This window comes from Papio anubis, unplaced genomic scaffold (genome assembly GCF_008728515.1).
Source record: "Papio anubis isolate 15944 unplaced genomic scaffold, Panubis1.0 scaffold545, whole genome shotgun sequence".
Classification (NCBI taxonomy): domain Eukaryota; kingdom Metazoa; phylum Chordata; class Mammalia; order Primates; family Cercopithecidae; genus Papio; species Papio anubis.
In genome coordinates, this window is record NW_022165666.1 from 14,217 (window position 1) to 25,694 (window position 11,478).

General features: G+C 38.8%; 1 long non-coding RNA gene across 1 annotated transcript; it reads left to right on the top strand.

The window, feature by feature from the left end:
- Window positions 1-456: 456 nt before the first annotated feature.
- On the top strand, window positions 457-10,395 carry LOC116273317. Its single transcript, XR_004181699.1, has 3 exons — window positions 457-1,051; window positions 8,193-8,285; window positions 8,793-10,395. It is a non-coding gene; the product is annotated as an uncharacterized LOC116273317 (long non-coding RNA).
- Window positions 10,396-11,478: the final 1,083 nt, after the last annotated feature.

The window sequence follows — 11,478 nt, forward strand, 5'->3', positions numbered from 1 at the left end:
CATGTCTTATCTGAATTAATTGGAAACATTGTGCTAAGTATTTACCACTATCTTCCCTGCCCACTCCCGCTTAAGGTCTGCTCTACCATCTTCTGTCCAGAGGTTTGCTATTTAGTTAAAACTCTAGGTAGTACTTGGCATATACTCTTGATGTATTAGATATGGAACACCTCTGTATTTAGATACATATTTTATGAAAAGCTAATATGTAATTTATTTTATATAAAATGTTTGAAGTTACACTTTTTTCTATTCTCCTTTCTCAGTAAATTAAAAATATTTCAAAAGAACGTTTAGAAAGCAAGTCTATTATGTAAAATGAGACACATGTAATAATTGTATTTTTAAGATGATTTGTGTGGTAAGATAAATTGTTTACTAAAGCTAATATGTTTAAATTGCTTTAACTAAAATTATTAAGAACATGAGTTCATTTGTATAAAATATACCCTACCCAAGTAAAATATTCATCTTTGTAGAGTAATATTTAATCCTTAAGTTTTAGTTGCAGTACTGTTAAAATACTAATAGCTTAACTTCCCAAGATTCAATTATTTAAAAACAAAATTTAGAAAAAAAATAGCAAAAACTCAGTCTACTAGTTTACATATATATACACACCCACACACACACATATATACACACACATATATACTCGTATATATGAGAGTAGACTGAATTTTTGCTACTTTTTTTGCTGCTTGCAATATATATGCACATGTATACATACACCTTTATTTGCTATAATTTGTACCATATAGCTTTTATTTCCTCAGAGTAAAAAGGTTATTATCTTGTTTTATTTTAATTCAGCTTCTTGCTTTTCCCTATAGAAAATCAGGTTTTTGGAGAGCTCTAACAGTGTGCAGTTGCTGGGCTCTTTTCCTTTCTGTTTAAATAATGCAGGTACTTTGATGGAAACCTGGAGAAGCTCTTTGCTGAGTGTCATGTAATTAATCCAAGTAAAAAGTCTCGAACACGCCAGATGAATACAAGGTCATCAGCACAGGATATGCCTTGTCAGATCTGCTGCTTGAACTACCCTAACTCGGTGAGTATCTGGTAGTTTAAGGCTAGTGCTGACTTTGTATTTCAGAGGGTAAATCAACTTCCATTATTTAGACAAAGGAAAATCTGTGGGACTTTGAGTAGTGGCCTCTAAGCCATAACCTATCAATGTATTCAGTGTGAGGAAAGGAAGGAAAAGAGTAAGAGCTTGGTTCCTCTTTCCTCCAACCCCTATTTGTTTTTTAAAGCAGCAACAACTTGTCCAAGTTGTCATTTATAGACCTAAATCTTTCTGGAGTTTATTTTATCACTACGGGGAGAATTGTGTAATAGGTAGGCAGTGAGTAGAATTGTTTCTCATCCAAATTAAAATAGATTTAAACTGTGTTTTTTAAATATCCAGAAACACTCATAAATATTGTTAATACTATTTGCTAGGGAACTCTCAGAATTCTTCAAAAGATAAAATTTTCACTTAATCAAATCCATTCAAATGGAGATTGTTAAATATGGTATGTGCGGACAGAGTTGGAATAGAACCAGCGATAAGGAAGACAACCAAATAACTGATGTTAATCCCTTAAGTACAAATATCCTTCCTAAACATTTATTGAACTGAAGCTGGGCTCAGTGGCTCATGCCTATAATCCCAGCACTTGGGGAGGCCAAGGCAGGCAGATCACTTGAGGCCAGGAGTTTGAGACCGTCCTGGCCAACATGGTGAAAACCTGTCTCAACTAAAAATACAAAAAAATTACCCTGCCGTGATGGTGCGTGTCTATAATCCCAGCTACTTGGGAGGCTGAGGCGTGAGAATTGCTGCCTGGAAGGCAGAGGCTGCAGTGAGCTGACGTCGTGCCACTGTATTCCAGCTTGGGTGACAGAGTGAGACTCCGTCTCAAAATATAAAATAAAATTTACTGAACTCAGATGATTTACTTACTTGATGCTTTACTTGAGTGTTTACTAAGGAAGTTTAGTCTTAAGGTGTCTTAAGATATCTAAGAGATAACTTAATTCCATGATAATTACAACTGTCTTGTTCATGTTCTCTGCTTTAATTGTTAAGTAGCTCTTTCTAATAATTACTGTATACCAAATCTTAGACACTGTTATTTTCACAATTAATCTGTTAATGGGGTCTCACTATGCCACCCAGGCTGGAGTGTTATGGCTATTCACAGGCATAGTCATAGTGTACTACAGCCTTTATCAGACTCTTAAGTTCAAGTGTTCCTCCTCCCTCAGCCTCCCAAGTAGCTGGAATTACAGACATGCACCATCAAGCCTGGCTAATATTTGTTTATATTGAAGGATTTTTATTGTTTATCTTAGAGTTGTATATGTGTATCTCTAATGGGGTCCATTTGCGGGAAGTTAACTTGTTCACATGTACAAGTGATGAGAAAAGTTTTAAAAGAAAATTAAGTACTCTTAGAGAAATAGAATGATCAGTGAGTTATTTAGTAGGTAAAGTGGTGAACTGAATTTTCAAATTCTCAAGTTCTGATCATAACTCTAACATGAAATTTTTGGCTTTAGGGGGAGGTAAGCCATTTAATGTCACTGGATTTTTCTTTTTTCTTTTCATTCTTTCTTTCGAGATGACCTTGCTCTGTTGTCCAGGCTGGAGTGCAGTGATGTGATCACTGCAGCCTCAAACTCTGGGACCACAGGCGCATGCCAGCATGTCTGGCTGATTTTTCTGGTGTGTGTGTGTGTGTGTTTTGTTTTGTTTTTTGTAGAGACAGGGTTTTACCATGTTGCCCAGGCTGGTCTGGAACTTCTCTGAGCTCAAGCAATCTGCCCACCTGGCCTCTGAAAATGCTGGCATTATAGGTGTGAGCCACCGTGCTCCTCCAGTTTTTTTGTTTTGTTTTTTTGAGACGGAGTCTCGCTCTGTCACCCAGACTGGAGTGCAGTGGTGCGATCTCGGCTCACTGCAAGCTTCACCTCCCGGGTTCACGCCATTCTCCTGCCTCAGCCTCCCGAGTAGTTGGGACTATAGGCGCCTGCCATCAAGCCCGGCTAATTTTTTGTATTTTTAGTAGAGATGGGGTTTCACCATGTTAGCCAGGATGGTCTCAATCTCCTGATGTCGTGTTCTGCCTGCCTCAGCCTCCCAAAGTGTTGGGATTGCAGGGGTGAGCCACCGCGTCTGGCCTCTTCTTTTCTTTTCTTTCTTTCTTTTTTTTTTTTTGGCATGAGTTTTGCTCTTGTTGCCCAGACTGGAGTGCATTGTTAGTCTTGGCTCACTGCAGCCTCTGCCTCCCAGGTTCAAGTGATTCTCCTGCCTCAGCCTCCCGAGTAGCTGGGACTACAGGCACCCGCTGCCACACCTGGCTAATCTTTGTATTTTTAGTAGAGTTGGGGTTTCACCATATTGGCCAGGCTGGTCTTGAACTCCTGACCTCAGGTGATCCACCCACCTTAGCCTCTCACAGAGCTGAGATTTTAGGTGTAAGCCACCGCACCCAGCAGTTTCTTTTTCTTTCTGAGTTGAATAAGATATTCTTTCAATTTTCTTCCACCCTGAAAACTGTATCATTTCTCTTACCTTAAATCACAATTCTAATTTGAATATTTTTAAAAAGTACTACTGTTACAATATATTAAATTCATATTTTGACTATTTTATTGTCTTTAACAGATTCTCTTTGCCAGTTGAGTTTTACATAGTGCTCACAGTTAAATGCTTCCGTGAGGTAATACTAAGACCCAGGTTTTACAAGGTTTCCTTACTTCTTGGTGTTTTTCCTCCTGTTCTATCATAGCCAGTTCCTTCTTAATTGAAATCTTAACTCTGATTTGAGTACTGAAACTAGCTGCTTACAAATATCCACTGTAACTTTCTCACTGTTCTTGGTATTGTCTAACAGTCTCAACAAACTAGAATTCAAAATCATGACTTGAGATTTACAGTGTAAATTTTTGTTTTGTACTTGTAACTGATGATGGAGAACCTATTCATTGAACACACTAGGCACTACTCTAAGAAACAATGGAGAATAAATACATAATTCCTAACTTCAAATATTTTACGGGTTAGTTGGATAGAAAAGTAGTAAGGTGACATATTCAGAAAGAATGGTAAGTGCTTTGGCAGGGCAAATATAAGATACGATACTGTGGGAACGTGTTGGAGGGATACCTAACCCAGTTTTTGATCAGGGAGGACTCACCACAGAAATTCACAGAAATTGGAGCTAACATCTGAAGGCATGGTAGTTAGGCTAACCAGGAAAATGTAGCAATACAGAATCCAAAGGAGGAGAGAATGTACTTTCAAGAACTGGGGGATGGTAAATAGTACGAAAAGATTCAGAGAAAAGAGTTAAAAAGTTAATTTGAAATGAAGTGAAGGAGTGAGGTAGCATGAGAAACCAAACTTCATGGGCTAAAGAGCCATTGACTTGAAGGTAGGAAAGGAAATGGAAGCAATAAATGTAAACCAGTTACTCTTTGACAAGAAATTTTCCTATGCAAGTGATAGGACGGGATAGCAAAAGGAACAGCATGGGTTGGCAAGTAAGTTAAAAGCATTATGGAAACTGCTAAGTGTTCCGAAAAGTATCATGACAAAACTAGGATGTCCTTTCCTCATAATTTTTAGACAAATATAGAAAGATAAGTTGAACCTCTAGAGTTTTGAAAGTAAATGTCACCTGAAATTCTTCATGAAGCTTTATTATTGGATGAGTGAGTTCTTTACTTACATTGTATAACTCCCACATTTTACTACTCTCCAAGCATTTGTACTTTTTTATTATATATATCTTCAGTATCTTTATCCTTCCAGAAAGCAATTTTTGCTTTATGCAGCATCACATGCACATTTTAAAATAAGTACTTTTGGTAGCTTAGTTTACAACCCTTTGGAGTTAACTGTCCTGAGTGGCTGCTTCTTTAAAAACAATGTCCTGAGACATTGGAGCACTTTGTAAATTCATAGATTCCACTCTCCACCCCAGTCCTTCCCAAGTGTGTTGTAGCTAATTTTTTTAACCCTAGCAACTTAATGTTTTAGGTTAAAGTAGTTAAGATAATAGCTGTACTGGCCCACCACTGTACTGGGAAATGTAGTTTCGACTACAGTGTCTCTCTACTTTTTTTTTTTTTAGACGGAGTCTTGCTCTGTCGCCCAGGCTGGAGTGCAAGGGTGCGATCTTGGCTCGCTGCAACCTCCGCCTCCTGGGTTGAGGGGATTCTGCTGCCTCAGTCTCCTGAATAGCTGGGATTACAGGCATACAGTACCACACCTGGCTAGTTTTTTGTATTTTTAGTAGATGCAGGGTTTCGCCATGTTGGCTTGGCTGGTCTCAAACTCCTGACCTCAAATGATCCACCCGCCTTGGCCTCCCAAAGTGCTGGGATGACAGGCGTGAGCCACCTTGCCTAGCCCTATTGGATTTTTTGAAACAACAACAAAAAACAAGATGCAGAAGAGAATTTGTGGTACTGTTACAGTGTGTGTGTAAGTGTGTACATTAGAACACCTCTGGAAGAATATGTAAGCAACTGGAAATAGCAGTTGCCTCCGGGTAGAGGAAACAAACAACAGGGATGGGAATGAGGGAGGCCTTTTTTTTTTTTATTGAGACAGTCTCACTCTGTCACCCAAGCCGGAGTGCAGTGACCCGATCTTGACCTACTGCAACCTCCGCCTCCTAGGTTCAAGTGATTCTCCCGCCTCAGCCTCCCAAGTAGCTGGGACTCCAGGTGCCTGCCCCACACCTGGCTAATCTTTGTATTTATAGTAGAGACAGGGTTTCGCCATTTTGGCCAGGCTGATCTTGAGCTCCTGATCTCAAGTGATATACCTGCCTCAATGCCACACTTGTCTAATTTTTGTGTTTTTAGTAGAGACAGGTTTCGCCACATTGGCCAGGCTGGTCTTAAATTCCTGACTGTAAGTTATCTGCCCACGTCTGCCTCCGGTAGTGCGTAGTGCTGGGAATACAGGTGTGAGCCACTGCGCCTGGCCTAGGGAGGCTTATTTTTCAGCATAAACTCTGAACTTGTACTGTTAAAAAAATTTTTTTTTAATCATAAGCCTATATAACTTAATTAAAAATAATTTAGTGGGAAATTATTGCAAAATGTTCTTTAAAATAAGGTAACCATTATTTGAATCTTTTTAAAAGACATAATCCTCCAGATCATCTAATATTATTTAAAGTGTTTACTTCATGTCCCATTACAGGATACAGCTTCATTTAAGGATCCCTTAACCCTAACATTTTAGAACAAAGTGTTAGTTACTATTATCCTTAGCTATTCCGAATAAGTCTTTTCATAACAGGTTTATTGAGATATAATTTATATACTATCCAGTTCACCCATTTAAAGTGGTTTTAGTATATTCTACAGAGTTACGTGCCATCACCACAATTTTAAAAACACTTGATAATCCCCCAGGAGATACCTTTTTAAATTCACCCCCTAATTCCTCCCAAGTGCCCCAGCCCGTAGGCAGCTGCTCATCTGTTTTCTTTGTCAATGGATATACCTATTCTGGACATTTCATGTAACAGAATCAAACAAGGCTTGACATGGTGGCTTACGCCTGTAATCTCAGCACTTTGGGAGGCCGAGGTGGGTGAGTCACGAGGTCAGGAGTTGGAGACCAGCCTGGCAATATGGTGAAACCCTGTCTTTACTAAAAATACAAAAATTAGCTGGGTGTGGTGGCACGCTCCTGTAGTCCCAGCTACTTGGGAGGCTGAGGCAGAAGAATTGCTTGAACCCGGGAGGCAAAGGTTGCAGTGAGCCAAGATGCTGCCACTGCACTCCAGCCTAGGTGACAGAGCGAGACTCAGTCTCAAAAAAAAAAAAAAAAGTAAAGAATCAATGTGTGATCTTTTATGACTGGCTTATTTTCACTCTTTTACAAGAAATTTCACTATGCAAGTGATAGGAGAAGAACCTTGAAGACAAGGTTCATCTATATTGTGGCCATGTATCAGTACTTTATTTCCTTTTACGGCTGAATAATATTTTATCTGTGGAAATTATATGGAAACAATACTTTTCTTCTTCAGTTGATGGACATCTGGATTGTTTTCATTTTTTGGCTGTTATGAATAATGCTATAATGAACATTTGTGTACTAGTTTTTGTATGGATGTATGTTTTCCTTTCTTTCAAGTATATACCTAGGATTGGAATTGCTGAGTCATATGGTAACCCTATGTTTAATATTTTGAGGAACTGCCCGATTGTTTCCAAAGTTGCTGTGCCATTTTACATCTCTATCAACAGTGTACGAAGGCTCCAATTTTTCTACATTCCCACCAACACTCATTATTAATATTATCTGTCTTTTTTTTTTCTGAATAGAGCCTCACTTTGTTGCCCAGTGTGGAATGCAGTGGCATGATGACAGCTCACTGTAGCCTTGACCTCTCAGGCTCAAGTGATCTTCCCACCTCAGCCCCCCTGAGTAGCTGGGATTACAGGCATGTGCTGCCACACCTGGCTAATTTCTTAATTTTTTGTGGAGACAGCCTCACTATGTTGCCCAGGCTGGTCTTGAACTCCTTGCCTCAAGTAATCCTCCCCTCTCAGCCACCCAAAGCGCTGGGATTACAGATATGAGCCAGTGTGTCCTGCTTTCTCTGTCTTTCTAATTACAGCTGTTCTAGTGAGTGTGAAGTGGTGTTGCTTTGTTTTGTTTGAGACAGGGTCTCATTCTTTTGGCCAGGCTGGAGTGCAGTGGTGTGTGATCTCAGCTCACTACAACCTCTGCCTCCCAGGCTCAGGCAGTGCTTCCACGTCAGCCTCCCAAGTAGCTGGGACTCCAGGCATGCGTCATCATGGCTGACTAATTTTTGTAGTTTTTGTAGAGACAGGGTTTTGCCATGTTGCCCAGCCTTCGTGGTGGTTTTGATTTGCATTTCCATGATGCTGAATGATACTGAGCATTCTTTCATATGCTCATTTGTCTGTCTTTTTATATTTAATACAGATGTTGTTGCCCGCCATTCCTAAGATGTATGTGTGCTCAGTGTATTTGCATGTCCAGATTTCACCATGAAAAGTTCATTTTAGGAGCCCATGTATTGTCAAACTGGACATTTGAGCCACTGTAAGAAATGTGACCTTATCAAGCCCTATTGAGTCACTGTTTATAGTGATTTTTCTGATCATGTCTTTGTTAAGTTCATGTTTTATTTTTCTTACAGTATTTCACTGGCCTTGAATGTGGACATAAGTTTTGTATGCAATGCTGGAGCGAATATTTAACTACCAAAATAATGGAAGAAGGCATGGGCCAGGTAAAGACACCGAGTTGTTTCTCACTTTTTTGTTGAATTTCCTATGGTGTTCAGACCCTTGCACAAATTTGCACAAATAAAAACAGGTGAAGCTTTGTGTATCATGAATCGCATGGGGAACATTTTTCTAGATTCAAACAACTAAAGGTAGTAGGCTTTTTCCTAAAGTAATGTGGCATTCCAGTTAAAGAGCCACTCCAGGTAATGTTTTCTCAGCCGGCATCAGTATTGGTAGATGTGAACTGAAGCTTGTTGCACAGTTTTGTAAGATTATCTTGCTTTTACCTTTAAAGTTGTGTGTTTAAAAACCAGTCACTCAGGTTAGCAAGTCTAGTTGCTTTATGGTGATAAATATACTCTCACACACATTTCCTTTAAGGAGAAAGGGAAGGACTGAGATCCTATAAACATTAAGATATTCCCAGAACCTAGCAAAGTGCCTGGCAATGGTAAGCATTCATTAAATATTTGTTGAATGAAGACAGTTTAAATTTCAATCTTTTTCAGACTATTTGGTGTCCTGCTTATGGTTGTGATATCTTAGTGGATGACAACACAGTTACGTAAGTATTTTTGATAGATTCTGCATGTGAATATTGGTTAGTTGGTTAAACCAAATTAATTTTTACTTAGCACCTCAAAGGAAGTGAAACTTCTCAAAGTCTGAAGAAACTTTTACATCTACATTCCATTCCTTAGTAGCAGTACAAAAGCCCATTTGTGACTTGGTTAAATGCCTGATCACTATTCTTACAAACTTAGAAATGCATGGTAGCTAGATTTTGATAAACCTTGGGATTGGAGATTAGAATGTGCATATGTGTTAGTTGAGGTGCTCTTGGAAGCAGATCCCAAGATAGAAAAAAAAGTGAAACTGACCCATTGTGGAAGAGCATATGTGTAAGGTAAACAGCAGGAGCAGATAGACATTGAGGTAGGCCTGACATCTGTTAAAGGCAAGAAAGGAGGAAGATTCAACAGGAAGAGACTTCAGATGATACGGCTATGAGAGTCTTTAGCAGCCCTGTGGGGGAACTTCTGTGCATAGATTGCCTATAGAGGGATACCTTAATAAGTAGAAAGAGCTGGGCCCAGTACGCTTGATATGCTCAGTCATGGACGGAGACTACCCAGAGAATCATGGTCTTTGCTGAAACACTGCTACTGATTTCAGATACACTACAGCTGGAGGCAAGCTGGAGGCTTTCAGCTAACAACTCTTCTTGTGAAAGGTTCTTTCTTTTTTTTCTTTCAACTTTTATTTTAGGTTCAGGTGTACATATGCAGGTTTGTTACATGGGTAAATTCCTTGTCCGTAAGGTTTGGTGTACAAATAATCCCATCACCCAGGTAGTGAGCACAATACCTAATAGTTTTTCAACTCTTGCCATCCCACCCTACTCACTCTAATAGTCCCCACTGTCTTTTATTCTCATCTTCACATGTATTCGCCGTTTAGCTCCCACTTAAAAATGAGAACATGCGGTATTGAGTATTTCTGTGTTAATTCTTTTAGAATGATGACCTCTAGCTGCATTTGTATTGCTGCAAAGGACATGATTGTGCTGTCTTTTTTATGACTGCGTAGTGTTTCATGGTGTACATGTGCCACGTTTTCTTTATCCAGCCCACTGTTGATGGGCATCTAGATTGATTTCATGTGTTTGCTATTGTGACTAATGCCACAGTGAACATACTAATGAATGTGTCTTTTAGGTAGAGTGATTTATTTTCCCTGTGATCTCACCAATATCTGTTATTTTCTTTCTTTTTAAAAGTATTTTTTTGTTTTAATTTTTTTTTACTTTTAAATAATATTCCTTATGACTGGTGTGAGATGATATGGTACATCATTATGGTTTTGATTTGCATTTCTCTAATGATTAGTGTTGTTGAACTTTTTTTGAATCTGTTGGCTGAGTGTATGTCTTCTTGAGAAGTGTCTATTCATGTACTTTGCCCTTTTTTTTCTTTTTTTAAGTGAAAGCAAATTTATTAAGAGAAGTAAAGAAACAAAGGAATGGCTACTTCATTGACAGAGTAGCCTGCTTATTTTTAAATGGGATTATTTGTTTTTTGCTTGTTTAAGTTCCTTTATAGATTCTGGATATGAGGCTTTTTTTGGGTGTATAATTTGAATATTTTCTCCCATTCTGTAGGTTGTCTGTTTACTCTGTTTTGATAGTTTCTTTAGCTGTACAGAAGCTCATTAGTTTAATTAAGTCCCACTTGTCAATTTTTGCTTTTGTTGCAGTTGCGTTTGGGGACTTTGTCACAAATTCTTTGCTAAGGCTGATGTCTAGAATGGTATTTCCTGGATTTTCTTCTAAGATTTTTATAGATTGAGCTCTTACATTAATGTATTTAATCCTTTAGATAATTTTTGTATATGGTGAAAGATACAGGGGTTAAGTTTCATTCTTCTGCATGTGGCTTGCTAGTTATCCTAAAAACCATTTACGTGTGTGTGACTGTTATCGATAGGATTGCATTATTTATTTGGCTCTCACATTGAATGTTATTGGTATATATTAAATGCTACTGAATTTTGTACATTTATTTTGTATGCTGAAACTTTACTGACTTTGTCAGCTCTAGGAGCCTTTTGGCAATGTCTTTAGGGTTATTTCTAGGTATAGAATCATCATCAGTGAAGACTGATAATTTGACTTCTTTTCCTATTTGGATACGTTTTATTTCTTTCTCTTGCCTGATTGCTCTGGCTAGGACTTCCAGTACTATGTTGAATAGGAGTGGTGAGTATGGGCATCCCTTTCCTAAGTGGAATGCTTCCAGCTTTTGCCTGTTTTCAGTATGATGTTGGCTGTGGGTTTGTCATAGATGGCTCTTATTATTTTGAGGTATGTTCCTTCAAAGCCTAGTTTGTTGATGGTTTTTATCATGAAGAGATGTTGGACTTTATTGAAAGCTTTCCCTGTGTCATTTGAGGAGATGATAATGGTTTTTAATTTTGTTTATGTGGTGAATTAATGTACTGGTTTGCCCAGGCTGGAGTGCAGTGGTGCCATATCGGCTCACTGCAACCTCTGCCTCCTGAATTCAAACAGTTCTCCTGCCTCAGCCTCCCGAGTAGGTGAGATAACAGGTGTACACCACCATGTCCGGCTAAGCTTTGTATTTTTAGTAGAGACAGAGTTTTGTCATGTTGGCCAGGCTGGTCTCGAACTCCTGA